Raw genomic sequence first — 19,778 nt, 5'->3', positions numbered from 1 at the left:
CTATGAAAACACACACACACACACTGTAAACTATGAAACACACCCACACACACTGTAAACTATGAAAACACACACACTGTAAACTATGAAAACACACACACTGTAAACTATGAAACACACCCACACACACTGTAAACTATGAAACACACCCACACACACTGTAAACTATGAAACACACCCACACACACTGTAAACTATGAAACACACCCACACACACTGTAAACTATGAAAACACACCCACACACACTGTTAACTATGAAACACACCCACACACACTGTAAACTATGAAATACACCCACACACACACACACACACACACACAGTAAACTATGAAACACACCCACACACACTGTAAACTATGACACACACCCACACACACTGTAAACTATGAAACACACCCACACACACTGTAAAGTATGAAATACACCGACACACACTGTAAACTATGAAAACACACCCACACACACTGTTAACTATGAAAACACACACACACACACAACCACACACACTGTAAACTATGAAATACACCCACACACACTGTTAACTATGAAAACACACAAACACACACACACACTGTAAACTATGAAACACACTCACACACATTGTAAACTATGAAACACACCCACACACACTGTAAACTATGAAACACACCCACACACACTGTAAACTATGAAAACACACCCACACACACTGTTAACTATGAAACACACCCACACACACTGTAAACTATGAAAACACACCCACACACACTGTTAACTATGAAAACACACACACACACACACACACTGTAAACTATGAAACACACCCACACACACTGTAAACTATGAAAACACACCCACACACACTGTAAACTATGAAACACACCCACACACACTGTAAACTATGAAACACACCCACACACACTGTAAACTATTAAACACACCCACACACACTATAAACTATGAAACACACCCACACACACTGTAAACTATGAAAAACACCCACACACACTGTAAACTATGAAACACACCCACACACACTGTAAACTATGAAACACACCCACACACACTGTAAACTATGAAAAACACCCACACACACTGTAAACTATGAAACACACCCACACACACTGTAAACTATGAAACACACCCACACACACTGTAAAGGATGAAATGCACCCCGACAGAACTGACCCACTCTGAAACAAATAAATACAACTAGGAGAAACCTGGTCCAGTGTAATGAAACCCTGAACAACTTTTTCTATACACACTCTATCTACTCCATATACACTCTCTGCCTCAAAGTCTCTGTCTTTAATTTAAACTCTCAATAGTTTATATTCAAGCTTCTGCTCCCATAACTGCAGTCTCTTCCAGTCTCTAGCTCTAACTTCAAACTCTAAGAGCAGAAAGAATAGAAAAATAGATGGAAAAAGAGGAGAACAACAGATCATATTGTTTCTCTAAAAAAGTACTCACCCACTCCGATGTTGTGCTGGCAGACAGACTAATAGATCGCTAGCTGGGGTGCTGCTGGTCCAAACAGACAGATGAGCAGAAGGAAAATTAGGAGAGATTTGTGTACATTCATCAGAGCCCCTTTGACAGTAAAAACAGGGCAGCAGCAAGTTTCTCTCTCCCTCCCTCCCTTCACTCTCTCTCTCTCTGTCCCTTCTCTCTCTCTCTCTCCCTTCTCTCTCTCCCTTCCTCCCTTCTCTCTCTCTCTTCCTCCCTTCTCTCTCTCTTCCTCCCTTCTCTCTCTCTCTCTTCCTCCCTTCTCTCTCTCTCTCTTCCTCCCTTCTCTCTCTCTCCTCCCTCCCTCTCTCTCCCTCCCTTTTCTCTCTCTCTCCCTCCTCTCTCTCTCCCTCTCTCTCTCTCTCTCCCTCCCTCCTCTCTCTCCCTCCCTTCTCTCTCTCTCCCTCCCTCCTCTTTCTCTCTTTCTCTATCAACACAGGCACACTCTCTCCCTCTCCTCTCTCTTTTTTCCCTCTTTCCAACTCTGTATTTTTCAACAGCCCCTCTCTGTCTCTCTCACTAACAAATAATCATGCTCTCTGATTCATAAAGCCAACCTTTGTCACGTGATCCAAACTTCAAATATACAGCACATTTTTGTTACCGGCCACAAAATGCCTAGAGGGAAGAAAAAAGGCCTAGAAAGCTTATGCTTCTGTTTTTAATTCTCTCCCTCTCTCACTTATTCTCCCCCCCCCCCCAAAGACTCATCTAAAGGTCCCCCTCCCTCATTTTCTGTCCTCTCTTTATAGAACACACACTTTCCATTATGTCTGTACTGAGTATCGAAAACATAGGTACTGAACTTAAGAATCAAAGATGCAAGAAACAAAACATATGTCTATCATAAAAACACAAAATCGGTAGCAGACATACTAAATATATCTGACTAAATATCTACACAGACTTCAACCAGTCTACTAAGCATGCTTCATTTAAAGAGCGACTGCCATTAAAAAGCTACAAATCCCTTTGAAATTGGCCTTTATGGCATCGATTCAAGTCAGAAAAATGTATTCTAGTGTCAAAATTGTCAACAAAGGGTAAACAGGATAATTTTTGCCATAAAGTAAGTCTCATCTAAAACAGAGTTTGGAACAGCCATGTGTCACAACGGGTAAATGAAGTTTAGGTTTTGATTTGACATGTCTATTTGCCCACTAACATGGGGTGAAGAGCTGCAGTGATTGCTCTCTATCCAATAACATAGACAGTGAGACAGCCCTGCCCAGCAGCTCCCACTTTGTTTACATAAGACAACATGTGGCACATTTTGTAACTTGAGAAATACAGCACCAAACAACTTAGGTAGATGTAAAATTGCTCAAATAAAACATCCGTGACAAAAACGTGCAAATTTATTACAGATATCTTGAGTTATCTTAGATTCATTTCGGGGATTTTGATAACGTGAAATAGGCTTCCTTGTCTACAGTGTCTCGTGGGATACACATATAATTAACGAAATGCGTAATTGGTCGGGAAACACACCTCCAAGACTGAAATCTAATTTTTTGAATGAGCAACAGAAAAACACACTTGCCAATCGGAGTGTTCAGTGGCTCTTTAAAGTTCCAAGTGGGTTGAGTTGTATGTAGTAGGTATGTAATACAATAGGTTACTGTATGAGCTGAAATCCAAAATGTTATAAAAGTAATGTATACCGACACATGGATTACAAGATGTCTGACCCGTTCAGCAACTTTCTCAACCCATAAGTGTATGGTTACACTTTATATAGCTTTCATGAATAATCCATTATAAATACTTAAAGGTTTACTATCCATTTATAAATGCGTACTAATGAAAGTAATTATAAAGTGTTACCATATAATCTAATCACTGTCTATCCCCCCCAAAAAGAAAAAAAAAAATCAAAGTTACAAACCAAACAAAGTGGTAGTAGGCAATTGGGAAGTCCCCAGTAAGATGGCAGAGCAGCAGTTTGGGTGTGGTGCCTCTAAATCTGTCTGTCTGTCTGTCTGTCTGTCTGTCTGTCTGTCTGTCTGTCTGTCTGTCTCTCTCTCTCTCTCTCTCTCTCTCTCTCTCTCTCTCCATGTCTCTCTCTCTCTATGTCTCCATGTCCCCATGTCCCCAAGTCTCACTCTCTCTCTCTCTCTCTCTCTCTCCCTCTCTCGCTCTCTAGCTCTGTCTTCATATGAGCTCATATGTTTCAGATCTGTGTTTGTGTTTGTCGAGGAGTCCGTTTGTGGTTCTGGGTGTGTGCCTACTGTGTCTTAGCCTGGTGCTGTTTGTTTCTCAAGGTCATATTCTGATCTCAGATTGTTTTGGTTAGAAAACCTCAGCTTTTAAACACACCCTTAAACACTGCTCAACGGGCACCTTCCTTTACCCGTTTGGTCTCTGACCCCTTCTAGAACAAAGGGCAGGGTTCTCAAGGCTACTAGAATTTAGCACAAGCTCACTAGTTCTTCATAATAGAAATACACTTCTCTATTCCTCAAAATGTTCTCTAAACACCAAACATATCTAACTCCTCTCTAGAATAGACAAATACAACCCACCTCATCATGTGTCGTCTCTATAGTTTTACTATGACAGGGAGTCACTGCCGCAACATTCAACACAATTCTATACCATCCATCACATCTTCACCTGGCTTCTCCTAACGGACATCATCACATCTCCTGTCCCAGTCCTCCTCCTAAACTGCAAGGCTGCATCTGAAATTGCAGCCTTTTCACTATGCAGTGCATTACTTTTGACCAGGGCCCATAGAGTGATGGACTATATAGGGAATAGGGTGTTATTTGGAACGCAACCCAATAAAGCTAGTTCCTTCCTCCTGGGTGTCCTCTAATGGCCCATTGATAGAATTCTGATGTCTGCATCCCGATTTATGTCTCTCTAATCAAATCAAGCAATTAGACCCACATAAAAGCACTTTGTCTTTCCTACCACCTCTGTGTCCCTGTGTTCCCTTTACGTCTATAGCACTATCTCCAGGATTCCCATACATCGTCCTCTGTGGAAATGTTTTTCTTCATAAAATTCAATCAAATCTGAGCCCTTTTTATATCAGCAGTTGTCACAACGTGCTTTACAGATACAGTATGTGGCCAAATGCAGCATATCATGCAGAAAGTACTCCTGTGTGGAGCTTGCGTTGTTTATGTTCACACTAATAGACAGGCAGTGAGAAAGAAACTGATCCTTACATCCGCACTCAACCCAACCCTAGAGGAAGTGGTTTTACAAAGCCACACAGCACAGACCGCTTTCACCGATCCTTATCATAAGCTAGTTTACTTTCAGGTATTTGTATTTATTATGGATCCCCATTAGTTCGTGCCAAAGCAGCAGCTATTCTTCCTGGAGTCCAGCAACATTAATAACCTCTTGAAACTAGGGGCATTATTTTCATTTTTGGAAAAATAACGTTCCCAAAGTAAAGGGGCTATTTCTCAGGACCAGATGCTAGAATATGCATATAATTGACAGCTTAGGATAGAAAACACTCTAAAGTTTCCAAAACTGTAAAAATATCTGTGAGTATAACAGAACTGATATTGCCTTGAGGATTGATTATAAAAAACGTTTGCCATGTTTCTGTCGATATTATGGGTCTAATTTTGATTTTTTTTTACTGCAATTTCCAGTGGCTTTCTCAACAAAACGTGGACAAGAAACGGCGGTATTTCGACTATAAAAAAATATTTTTATGGAACAAAAGGAACATTTGGTGTCTAACTGGGAGTCTCGTGAGTAAAAACATCCGAAGCTCATCAAAGGTAAACGATTTAAGTTGATTGCTTTTCTGATTTTCGTGACCAAGCTTCCTGCTGCTAGCTGGACATAATGCTATGCTAGGCTATCGATAAACTTACACAAACGCTTGTCTTGCTTTGGGTGTAAAGCATAATTAAAAAATCTGAGATGACAGGGTGATTAACAAAAGGCTAAGCTGTGTTTCACTATATTTCACTTGTGATTTCATGAATATGAATATTTTCTAGTAATATTTTTTGACCGTTGCGCTATGCTAATTAGTGTAGTTGATGACAATTCTCCCGGATCCGGGATGGGTAGTTTTTAGAGGTTTTAAGGCAGTTTATACAATATTAAAAACATTACAGTACATTCACAACAGATTTCACAACACATTAAGTGTGTGCCCTCATCCCCTACTCTACTACTGCATATCTACAACACAAAATCCATGTGTACATGTTTGTATATTACGTACAGTATATTATCATGTGTCTGTATGTTTGTGTCTGTGCCTATGTTTGTGTTGCTTCACAGTCCCTGCTGTTTTTTATCTGGGAGTTCCATGTATTCATGGCTCTATGTAGTACTGTGTGACTCCCATAGTCTGTTCTGGACTTGGGGACTGTGAATAGACCTCTGATGGCATGGCTTGTGGGGTATGAATGGGTGTCTGAGCTGTGTGTCAGTAGTTCAAACAGACAGCTCGGTGCATTCAACATATAAAAGTAGTGATGAAGTCCATCTCTCCTCCCCTTTAAGCCAGGAGAGATTGACATGCATATGATTAATATTAGCTCTCTGTGTACATCCAAGGGCCAGCCATGCTGCCCTGTTCTGAGCCAATTGCAATTTTCCTAAGTCCCTCTTTGTGGCACCTGACCACACAACTGAACAGTACTCCAGGTGCGACAAAACCAGGGCCTGTAGGATCTGCCTTTTGATGGTGCTGTTAAGAAGGCAGAGCAGAGCTTTATTATGGACAGACTTCTCCCCATCTTAGCTACTGTCGTATCAATATGTTTTGACCATGACAGTTAACGATCCAGGGTTATTCCAAGCAGTTTCGTCACCTCAACTTGCTCAATTTCCACGTGATAAATTACAAGATTTAGTTGTGGTTTAGGGTTTAGTGAATACAAATGCGGTTTAGGGTTTAGTGAATACAAATGCTTTTAGTTTTAGAAATATTTACGACAAACTTATTCCTTCCCACCCATCATGAAACTAACTGCAACGCTTTGTTAAGTGTTGCAGTCATTTCAGTCGCTGTCGTAGCTGACGTGTATAGTGTTGAGTCATCCGCCTACACAGACACACTGGCTTTACTCACAGCCAGTAGCATATCATAAGTAAAGTTTTTTTTAACTAAGGGGCATAGACAGCAGCCTTGGGGAATTCCTAATTCTACCTGGGTTGTGTTGCATAGGCTTCCATTAAAGAACACCCGCTGTGTTTTGTTAGACAGGTAACTCTTTATCTACAACAGAGCAGGAAGTGTAAAGCCATAACACACAAGTTTTTCCAGCAGTAGACTATGATCGGTAATGTCAAAAGCCGCACTGAAGTCAAACAAAACAGGCCCCACAGTTATTTTATTTTAAATTTCTCTCAGCCAATCATCAGTCATTTATGTAAGTGCTGTGCTTGTTGAATGCCCTTCCCTATAAGCATGCTGAAAGTCTTTTGTCAATTTGTATACTGTAAAATAGCATTTTTGTCCAAACACAATTTTGTCCAAAAGTTTACTAAGGTTTATGGCCTCCTGGGTCACGCAGCGGTCTAAGGCACAGCATTGCAGTGCTAGAGGTGTCAATACAGATCCGGGTATGATCCGGGCTGTGTCACAACCAGCCGTGACCGGAAGACCCATGAGGCGGTGCACAATTGGCCCAGCATCGTCCGGGTCACGGGAGGCTTTGTCCGGCTGGGATGTCCTTGTCCCATCACGCTCTAGCGACTACTTGTGGTGGCCGGGCGCATGCGCACTGACTTCAGGTCTCCAGCTCTACAGTGTTTCCTCAGACACATTGGTGAGGCTGACTTCCGGGTTAAGCGGGCAGTGTGTCAAGGAGCAGTGGCGTGGATGTGTTTCGGAGGACACACAGCTCTCAACCTGGGGCAACACTTTAACTACCAATTGGGGAGAAAAAAGGGGTAAAAAAATAAATACAAATAAAAAAGTTTACTAAGGTTTGATAATAGGCTGATTTATTGATTTGAGCCAGTAAAGGGGGGTTTACTATTTTTAAGTAGGGGAATGACTTTTGCGTCCCTCCAGGCTTGAGGGCACACTCTTTCTAGTAGGCTTAAATTGAAGATATGGCAAATAGGAGTGGCAAAATTTTCTGCCTTATCCTCAGTCATTTCCATCCAAGAGGTCAGACCATGGTGGCTTGTCATTGTTGATAGACAACAATCTTTTTTTTATCTCTTTCAAACTCACTTTATGAAATTCAAAATTACAACGTTTGTCTTTCATAATTAGGTCAGCTATGCTTGGATTTGTAGTGTCAGTGTTTGTTGCTGGCATGTCATGCCTAAGTTTACTAATCTTGCCAATGAAAAAATCCTGAAAGTAGTTGACAATATCAGTGGGTTTTGTTATGAATGAGCCATCTGATTCAATGAATGATGGAGCGGAGTTTGCCTTTCTACCCATTTCAGGTGCTCCAATGCTTTTTACTATCATTCTTTATGTCATTTATCTTTGTTTCATAGTGCAGTTTCTTCTTCTTTTAATTCAGTTTAGCCACATGATTTCTCAATTTGCAGTACGTTTGCCAATCGGTTGTGTAGCCAGACCCATTTGCCATTTCTTTTGCCTCAACCCTTTCAACCATACAATGTTTAAACTCATCAGCAATCCACGGGGATATAACAGTGTTTAAGGGTTAGGGTAATGAGCGCATGCTTATTAGTAACTGGGATAAGCAATATCATAAATGTGTCAACTGCAGCGTCTGGTTGCTTCTCATTACACATCAACAAATATTATTTATATCAACAACATAGGAATCTGTAAGAGCCAACGCTGGAGATGAGAAGCATGTACGGAGAGTGAACATTTAGCTTACACAGACATCGAACAGGACAGGAACAGCATCAGAACTGGGTAAAACATCTCATACAACAATTAATGCACAAGCGGGAAACAGAGCTGGGGACCAGACAGATATAGGGGAGGTAATAACACAGGTGAGTCCAATGAATCGCTGATGCGCGTGACGAGGGAAGCAGGAGTGCGTAATAATGGTGTCTGGAGTGCGTAATGCTGGGCAGCCTGTCTCCCTAGAGCGGGAGCAGGCGTGACAGTACCCCCCTCCCCTTCTAGTGGAGCCACCCGGCGTACCACCTGGGCAAGCTTGATGGGCCGGCCGAAGCACGGGCACTGGACAAGCTGGCTGGGCCTAACATCCCGTCGATGCGGCTGAGGCCTGATGTGGGATAGGCGCCTGCCGATCCGCCATTGTTGCAACCCCTATTACCAGTCTGTACAACCTCTCTTTTGTATCGTCCGAGATCCCTAAGATATGAAAGCTGCCACAGTCATCACCCTCTTCTAAGGGGGTGACACTCTAGATCCAAACTGTTACAGACCTAGGTCCATCCTGCTCTGCCTTTCTAAAGTCTTCGAAAGCCAAGTTAACAAACAGATCACTGACCATTTCTAATCTCACCTGTATATCTCACTGGTCATCCCCAAAGCCAACACCTCCTTTGCCCGCCCTTCCTTCCAGCTCTCTGCTGCCAATGACTGGAACAAATTGCAAAAATCCCTGAAGTTAGAGAATTATATCTCCCTCATTAATTTTAAGCATGAGCTATCTGAGCAGCTTACCGGTCGCTGCAGCTGTACACAGCCCATCTGTAAATAGCCCATCCAATCTACCTATCTCATCCCCATATTGTTTTTATTTACTTTTTTGCTCTTTTGCACACCAGTTTTTATATTTGCACATCTCTCACTCCAGTGTTAATTTGCTAAATTGTAATTACTTTGTTACAATGGCCTATTATTTGCCTTACCTCCTTATACTATTTGCACACACTATATATAGACTTTTTCTATTGTGTTATTGACTGTATGTTTGTTTATTCCATGTGTAACTCTGTTGTTGTTTGTGTCGCACTGCTTTGCTTTATCTTGGCCAGGTCGCAGTTGTAAAGGAGAACTTGTTCTCAACTGGCCTACCTGGATAAATAAAGGTGAAACATTAAAACATTTTAAAAACAAACACATGTTATCCAGATACTGACTGTTAGCACATGGTGGTCTATAGCAGCTTCCCACCAGAATGGTCTTTAGGTGAGGCAGATGAACCTGCAGCCATATTACTTTAACAGTATTTAACATGAGATCCTCTCTAAGCTTTATAGGAATGTGTTCCTGAATTTAAACCTTTGTAACGTCTGTCTTTTCTGTAGATCTTATAACCGAATTGCTACCACTGTATCATCAAAGGTATTATCAAAGTGAGTTTCAGAGATTGTCAGAATATGAATGCCATCTGTTACTAGCAACAACTACTAGAAACTACTATTTTCTTAAGCTACATATGTGAAAGTGGGCTATTTTTAGCACTTTTCTGGGATGCTTGATTGATTTTATTGCTTTACTGGGAAGCTTAGCAGAGGTAGACATGCTCAGGTTATTTATGTTAGTGCAGGTTAAGCTGCACACAGTAGACTTCCTGCTTGGGCACACCGCCTCAGTACTAACAATATAACTCTGGTTCATAGGCACATGACTAGGCGAGGTCAGTACAGGTGCATCAAAGCTGGGACAGAAAGACTGAAAAACAGCTTCTATCGCAAGGCCATCAGGCTGTTTAACACAGAGAGGCTGCTTCCTACATACAGACTTGAAATCATTGGCCACTTTAATAAATGGATCACTGGTCACTTTAATAATGCCACTTTAATGTTAACATATATATATTTTTTTTCACCTTTATTTAACCAGGTAGGCAAGTTGAGAACAAGTTCTCATTTACAATCGCGACCTGGCCAGGATAAAGCAAAGCAGTTTGACACATACAACGACATAGAGTTACACATGGAGTAAAACAAACATACAGTCAATAATACAGTATAAACAAGTCTATATACGATGTGAGCAAATGAGGTGAGATAAGGGAGGTAAAGGCAAAAAAAGGCCATGGTGGCAAAGTAAATACAATATAGCAAGTAAAACACTGGAATGGTAGATTTGCAATGGAAGAATGTGCAAAGTAGAAATAAAAATAATGGGGTGCAAAGGAGCAAAATAAAAAAATTAATGAAATACAGTAGCGAAAGAGGTAGTTGTTTGGGCTAAATTATAGGTGGGCTATGTACAGGTGCAGTAATCTGTGAGCTGCTCTGACATTACTCATCTCATATTGGGTCAGCAGGTAACCTAGTGGTTAGAGCTTTAAGCCAGTAACTGAAAGGTTGCTCAATCAAATCCCAGAGCTGACAATGTAAAAATCTGCCATTCTGCCCCTGAACAAGGCAGTTAACCCACTGTTCCTAGGCTGTCATTGTAAGTAACAATTTGTTCTTAACTGACCTGCCTAGTTAAATAAAGGATAAATGAATATACTGTATTTTATACCATCTGTTGCATCTTGTCTATGCCGCTCTGTCATCGCTCATCCATATATTTATATGTACATACATTCCTTTTCTTAGATTTGTGTGTATTAGGTAGTTGTTGTGGAATTGTTAGATTACATGTTAGATGTTGCTGCACTGTTGAAAATAAAAGCACAAGCATTTTGCTACACTCGCAATAACATCTGCTAAATGTGTATGTGACCAATACAATTTGATTCGATTTTGACATGATACAATAGCCGTATGATCAGCAGAGGCATTCGGGACAGTCAGAGGGCCATAAATGAGGTTCCTTACATTGTGTCTTCCATCACCCCTGGGATTAGGTACATTTGTTGACGCATTATGACAACTCAGCGACACAATGGTAGGGATTAACTGAGCTGGGCTTTATAAGTCATTGATAGGTTAGTGTCTCAACGCAGCCTTATAATGCTGTGAAAGGATCCAGGAACCCAAATGATTTGGGTGGATCCCATCCTCCTTATAATGCAAGCTTTGCTTCCAGAAGGTATCGAAATTGTCAATAAATGTTACACCCACAGAACTGTGATCGTCTCGTAGCCAGTTATGGAGGGCAAAATGTAAGCAGAACCGTTCAATGCCATGATTTAGGGAGGGCAGTGGAACAGATATTATGGGGTGTTTGTTGGTGTCAAGTAGTGACCCAATAAGTTCTTTCAAATAAGTTATTTCTTTCATCTTCAGCTGTTCTGACCTACTGTTAGGTGTTCTTTAATAATGATAAATGAGGTGAAGATTCAGAAGCAGGAGCTGTTGATATGGTGCAGCAAAGTCTAGAAATAATAAAGAATTCATATGGATGTCAATATTGACATAGCAGATGGAGATAAACTGGTCCTATATTTGCCATGACAGTAGAATGTCTACATTCTACACAAATCATCTGATTTTTTAATGACTGTTGGAACAGAAGTCAAAGAGAAAGTAACTTCAAAATGCTAACATAATGGCATTTTCTCTGTAATGAACATAGTACTAATGTGTATCACAAATGTCGACATAATCCCAGAATACATTTGTCACAACTGATCTGATTTCTTAACATCGAAATGACTGTCATGAGTCAGTGTGCAGCAGGTAGGACGGAGTCAGGCGCAGGACACACAACTGAGTAACAATGTACTTTACTCGGAAAAATCACAAACAAATTCCATACAGAGAAAAATACTCCAGCTCGACACAACAGAGCAACTACTTAACAAAGAACAAACACGCACAAAACCATGTGGGAACCAGAGGGTTAAATAGGGAATAAATGATAACGTAATGGAAACCAGGTGTGTACAATCAAGACAAAACAAATGGAAAAGGAAACGTAGATCAGTGGCGGCTAGAAAGCCAGTGACGTCGACCGCTAAACACCACCAGAACAAGGAGAGGCACCAACTTCGGCGGAAGTCGTGACAATGACTCAAGCAACAGAAGTCATTGCATACTGTAATGCGAGATAATAATATATACAGTGCCTTGCGAAAGTATTCGGCCCCCTTGAACTTTGCAAACTTTTGCCACATTTCAGGCTTCAAACATAAAGATATAAAACTTCCTTTTTTTGTGATGAATCAACAACAAGTGGGACACAATCATGAAGTGGAACGACATTTATTGGATATTTCAAACTTTTTTAACAAATCAAAAACTGAAATATTGGGCGTGCAAAATTATTCAGCCCCTTTACTTTCAGTGCAGCAAACTCTCTGCAGAAGTTCAGTGAGGGTCTCTGAATGATCCAATGTTGACCTAAATGACTAATGATGATAAATACAATCCACCTGTGTGTAATCAAGTCTCCGTATAAATGCACCTGCACTGTGATAGTCTCAGAGGTCCATTAAAGGCGCAGAGAGCATCATGAAGAACAAGGAACACACCAGGCAGGTCCGAGATACTGTTGTGAAGAAGTTTAAAGCCGGATTTGGATACAAAAAAAGATTTCCCAAGCTTTAAACATCCCAAGGAGCACTGTGCAAGTGATAATATTGAAATGGAAGGAGTATCAGACCACTGCAAATCTACCAAGACCTGGCCGTCCCTCTAAACTTTCAGCTCATACAAGGAGAAGACTGATCAGAGATGCAGCCAAGAGGCCCATGATCACTCTGGATGAACTGCAGAGATCTACAGCTGAGGTGGGAGACTCTGTCCATAGGACAACAATCAGTCGTATATTGCACAAATCTGGCATTTATGGAAGAGTGGCAAGAAGAAAGCCATTTCTTAAGGATATCCATAAAAAGTGTCGTTTAAAGTTTGCAGAGACATACCCCAAGCGACTTACAGCTGTAATCACAGCAAAAGGTGGCGCTACAAAGTATTAACTTAAAGGGGCTGAATAATTTTGCACGCCCAATTTTTCAGTTTTTGATTTGTTAAAAAAGTTTGAAATATCCAATAAATGTCATTCCACTTCATGATTGTGTCCCACTTGTTGTTGATTCTTCACAAAAATATACAGTAGTGTTGGTGGTATTTGTAGTGGTAGTATATATATGATCCGCTCCATAATGATACCAGAATGATTGTATCACACAACTAAATGGGGTGTGTGTATTTTCATGGATGTGTGTGGGTGTGTGCATGTGTGTGTATACAGATGCATTTTCAACCATGCTTGTGGGTGTGTGCTCTGTTTACATGTGTGTATTGACCATGTATTGCTTATTTTATGTGTGTGAGCAGTGTACAACAGTGTATTGAACTGTGTGTGTGTGATCTGTGTGCAACTGTGTATTGAACTGTGTGTGTGTGTGAGCAACGGTGTATTGAACTGTGTGTGTGTGTGAGCTGTGTGCAACAGTCTATTGAACTGTGTGTGTCAGTAATAGCAGCCGCAGGGGAGGTCAGGGGTCAGCAGTGTTTGTGTTTCAGTGTCAGTGAAGTGTGCTGCAGGGGGAGATTTATGATGTGACTGTCTGGGAGACTGGAGAGTGGAGGATAATGAAGATAGATCAGAGTCCTATCTCTCTCTCTCTTCTCTAACCCTCTTCTCTCTGTCTCTTGCCCCTCAGCCTCTCTCTCTCTCTCCCTCTCGCTCAATTCAATTTATATTCAATTTAAGGAGCTTTATTGGCATGGGAAACATATGTTTACATTGCAAAAGCAAGTGAAATAGATAATAAACAAAAGTGAAATAAACAAAAAATAAACAGTAAGCATTACACATACAAAAGTTTCAAAATAATAAAAGACATTTCAAATGTCATATTATGTCTAAATACAGTGTTGTAATGATGTACAAATAGTTAATGTACAAAAGGGAAAATAAATAAACATAAATATAGGATGTAATTACAATGGTGTTTGTTCTTCACTGGTTGGCCTTTTCTTGTGGCAACAGGTCACAAATATTCCTGCTGTGATGGCACACTGTGATATTTCAACCAATAGATACGGGAGTTTATCAAAATTGGATTTGTTTTCGAATTCTTTGTGGGTCTGTGTAATCTGAGGGAAATATGTGTCTCTAATATGGTCAAACATTTGGCAGGAGGTTAGGAAGTGCAGCTCAGTTTCCACCTCATTTTGTGGGAAGTGTGCACATAGCCTGCCTTCTCTTGAGAGCCAGGTCTGCCTTCGGCGGCCTTTCTCAATAGCAAGGCTATGCTCACTGAGTCTGTACGTAGTCAAAAATGCGCTTAAGTTTGGGTCAGTCACAGTGGTCAGGTATTCTGCCACTGTGTACTCTCCTGTTTAGGGCCAAATAGCATTCTAGTTTGCTCAGATTTTTTGTAAATTCTTTCCAATGTGTCAAGTAATTATCTTTTTGTTTTCTCATGATTTAGTTGTGTCTAATTGTGTTGCTGTCCTGGGGCTCTGTGGGTCTGTTTGTGTTTGTGAAAAAAGCCCCAGGACCAGCTTGCTAAGGGGGGCTCTTCTCCAGGTTAATTTCTCTGTAAATGATGGCTTTGTTATGGAAGGTTTGGGAATCACTTCATTTTAGAATTTAAAGGCTCTTTTATGGGTTTTGAAAATTAGCCGGTATCGACCCTATTCCGCTCTGCATGCATTATTTGGTGTTTTACGCATAGGATATTTTTTTGCAGAATTCCACATGCAGAGTCCCAATTTGGTGTTTGGCCCATTTTGTCAATTCTTGGTTGGTGAGCGGACCCCAGACCTCACAATCTTAAAGGGAAATGGGTTCTATAACCGATTCAAGTATTTTTAGCCAGATCCTAATAGGTATGTAGAATTTTATGTTCCTTTTGATGGCAAATAAGGCCCTTCTTGCCTTGTCTCTCAGATCGTTCACAGCTTTGTGGAAGTTACCTGTGGCGCTGATGTTTAGGCCAAGGTATGTATAGTTTTTTGTGTGCTCTAGGGCAATGGTGTCTAAATGGAATTTGCATTTGTGGTTCTGACAACTGGACCTTTTTTGGAACACCATTTATTTTGGTCTTACTGAGATTTACTGTCAGTGCACAGGTCTGACAGAATCTGTGCAGAAGATCTAGGTGCTGCTGTAGGCCCTCCATGAATGGGGACAGAAGCACCAGATCATCAGCAAACAGTAGACATTTGACTTCAGATTCTAGTAAGGTGAGGCCGGGTGCAGCAGACTGTTCTTGTGCCCGCGCCAGTTCATTGATATATACTGTATGTAGAAGAGGGTGGGGCTCAAGATGCATCCCTGTCTCACCCCCCGGCCCTGTGGAAAGAAATTTGTGTTTTTTTTGCCAATTTTAACTAGTTGTTTGTGTACATGGATTTTTATAATGTTGTATGTTTTCCGCCCAACACCACTTTCCATCCATTTGTATAACAGACCCTCATGCCAAATTGAGTCTAAAGCTTTTTTGAAATCAATAAAGCATCAGAAGACTTCGTCTATGAAGAAGAAAAGAGGAGAGGACGGAGGGAAGGGGGGGGATCAGGGAGAGAGGGAGAGGTTGAGAGGAGAGGAATCTGGGAGAGAGGGAAGGGTTGAGAGGAGGGGAATCAGGGAGAGAGGGAGGGGTTGAGTGTGAGAGAGAGATGGAGGGAGAGAAAGAGGGAGGGACAGAGAGAGAGAAAAGGAGGGAGAAAGATATTGAGGGGGAAGGGAGAGACAGGGAGAGTGGTTTAGAGAGATAGAGCAGGAGGAATAGAGAGTGGGTTAGAGGGAGGGGAGGGAGTGGGTTGGTGCAGAGAGTGGAGGGGGAGAGAAGGACGGGAAAGAGAGAGGGAGGGAGGGAGAAAGAGAGGGAGGGAGGGAGAAAGAGAGGGAAAGAGAGGGAGAGAGAGAGAGAGAGAGAGAGAGAGAGGGAGAGAGACAGTGAGAGAGAGACAGGGAGAAGGAGAGGTTGAGAGAGTGAGCTGGTGGCAGGTTTTAATCAGCTACAAGATGCCTATAATGAGATCACTATTTCCCTGGATTCAGATTGATGTCACGTGAAGTTTGGTCCCTTGGGGAAGCAAGGCAGCCATGTGCACACACACATGTACATGCAGACACAAAGACGCAGTCACGCATGCAGACACACACTCGAACACACACACACACAGACACATAAATATACACTTACCTACTCCCTCACTTACATATAGTCAGTTTTAAGTTAGCAAGTTAAATACACATCCTGTGAAATGAAGGAGATCATTCATTCAGCCTCCTGGCAAAACACAAGCACACTCCAAATGCCATGAAGGAAACCATAAACACATAGAGGAATACAACTCAAAGGAAAATGAGATGCTAGGAGAACAGTATGTGTGTCAGACACAGAGGCGACCACTTCCACTACTACTACTACTACTACTATTACCACCACCACTACTACTACCACTACCACCACCATCACCACTACTACTACCACTACCACCACCACCACCATCACTACTACCACCACCTCCACCACCACCTCTATCACCAGCACTACTACCACCACCTCCACCAACATCACTACTACTACTACTACCACCACCACCACTACTAATAACACCACTACAACCACCAATACCACCACTACTTCTACCACTACTGCTACTACCACAACTAATAGTACTACCACCACTACTACTACAACTACCACCACTACTAGTATTACCACCACTACCACCACCACTACAACCACCACCACCACTACTACTACCACAACTACCACCACTACTACTACTAGGACTACAGCCACCACCACAACTACCACCACCATAACTACCACTATAATGACCACAACCACCACCACTACTACTACCTCCAACACCACCAACTCCATCACCACCTATTACTACTACCACCACCATCACCACAACTACTACTACCACGAACACTACCAACACCACACCCACCTCCACCACTACAACCACCACCCCTACTACTACTACTAAAAACAACCACCAATACCAATACCACCACTACTACTACCCCCACCACCACCACCACTACTACTACCACTACCACATCTACAATCACCATCACTACCTCCACCACCACCACTACTACTACCTCCACACCACCTCCACTACCACCACCACCACTACTACTACCACCACCAACACCATAAATACTACTACTACAACGATCACTACCACAACCACTACTACCACCAACTCCACTACCACCACCACCACTACTACTACCACCACCAATACAAACACCACCACCACTACTACCACCACAACTAAAAATACCACCAACACCACGACTACCACCACCACCACTAAGACCACAACTACTACCACCACTACCACTACTACTACTACTACTACTACCACCACAACTACCACCATGACCAGCACTGCCACCAATACTACTACTACCACCAATACAATTACTACCACTATTACCACCACCACTACAACTACTATAATCAGTACTACTACTACCACCACTACCAATATTACTAGCACCACCACTACTGCTACAACCACCACTACTACCACCAGCACTACTATCACTACTACCACCACCTCCACTACCACACCCACTACTGCTACTACCACCACAACAACCTCCACCACCACTACTACCACCACCACCACTACCACCAGTACCACCACCACTACTACTACCACCACCACTACAAACACCACCACCACTACTACTATCACCACCACCACTATTACTACTACTACTACCACCAATACCACCAACTACCACTACAACGACCATGACCACTACTACTATCTCCACCACCACCACCACCACCTCCATCACCACCTATTACTACTAACACCACCACCATCACCACAACTACTACTACCACGACCACTACCACCTCCACCACTACCAACACCACCACCACTAATACTAGAACAACCACCACCACCACTACTACTACAACCACCACTACCAATACCACAACTACTACTACAACCACCACTACCAATACCACAACTACTACTACAACCTCCACTACCAATACCACCACTACAACTACTACCACCACCACCAACACTAATACTACTACTACCACCACAACTACCACCATGACCAGCACTGCCACCAATACTACTACTACCACCAATACAATTACTACCACTATTACCACCACCACTACAACTACTATAATCAGTACTACTACTACCACCACTACCAATATTACTAGCACCACCACTACTGCTACAACCACCACTACTACCACCAGCACTACTATCACTACTACCACCACCTCCACTACCACACCCACTACTGCTACTACCACCACAACAACCTCCACCACCACTACTACCACCACCACCACTACCACCAGTACCACCACCACTACTACTACCACCACCACTACAAACACCACCACCACTACTACTATCACCACCACCACTATTACTACTACTACTACCACCAATACCATCAACTACCACTACTACTATCTCCACCACCACCACCACCTCCATCACCACCTATTACTACTAACACCACCACCATCACCACAACTACTACTACCACGACCACTACCACCTCCAACACTACCAACACCACCACCACTAATACTAGAACAACCACCACCACCACTACTACTACTACAACCACCACTACCAATACCACAACTACTACTACAACCACCACTACCAATACCACAACTACTACTACAACCTCCACTACCAATACCACCACTACTACTACTACCACCACCACCACCACCACCACCACCAATACTACTACTACCACCACTACCACCACCACAACTACCATATCTACAACCAACACTACCACCACTACCACCACCACAACTACCATATCTACATCCACTACTACTACCACCCCTACTAGTACGACCACCACCATAAATACTACTACAATGATCACTACCACCACCACTACTACCACCACCTCCACTACCACCACAACCACCACTACTACTACCACCACCACCACTACCTCCACCACCACCACCACTACTACTACCTCCACCACCACCACTATTACCACCACATCCACTACCACCACTACTACTACCACCACCTCCACCACCACCACTACTACTACCTCCACCACCACCTCCACTACCACCACCACCACTATTACTACCACCACCAATACAAACACCACCACCACTACTACCTCCACCACACCACTATTACCACCACCTCCTACAACCACCACCACTACTACCACCACCAATACAAACACCACCACCACTACTACCTCCACCACACCACTATTACCACCACCTCCTACAACCACCACCACTACAAATACCACCAAAACCACTACTAATACCACTAAGACTGCTACTACCACCACTACTACTACTACGACTACCACTACAAATACCACCAACACTACTACTACTAACACATCTACCACCATTACCAACACCACTACTACTACTACTACTACTACAACAATCAGTACTACTACTACCACCACCACCACTATTGCTACCACCACCACTACTACCACCACGACCACCACCTCCACCACTACTACTACCACCACCTCCAGCACCACTACTACCATTACCCTCACTACTACTACTACTACCACAACTACCACCACTACCAGCACCACCA

General features: G+C 42.4%; 1 protein-coding gene across 1 annotated transcript in view; it reads right to left on the bottom strand.

Moving 5' to 3' along the window:
* The window catches only part of LOC135504039 (retinoic acid receptor gamma-A-like), a 151,640-nt gene that overhangs the window by 114,781 nt on the left and 17,081 nt on the right, over window positions 1–19,778 (bottom strand). The window contains exon 2 of the mRNA XM_064922293.1: window positions 1,458–1,508. The gene's annotated coding sequence lies outside the window, so the exon portion shown is untranslated. The remainder of the gene's footprint in view (window positions 1–1,457; window positions 1,509–19,778) is intronic.

This window comes from Oncorhynchus masou, chromosome 18, assembly GCF_036934945.1.
Source record: "Oncorhynchus masou masou isolate Uvic2021 chromosome 18, UVic_Omas_1.1, whole genome shotgun sequence".
In the NCBI taxonomy this organism is placed as follows: domain Eukaryota; kingdom Metazoa; phylum Chordata; class Actinopteri; order Salmoniformes; family Salmonidae; genus Oncorhynchus; species Oncorhynchus masou.
The sequence above is the reverse complement of the archived record's forward strand: the minus strand, read 5'-3'. Positions and strand labels throughout refer to the sequence as shown.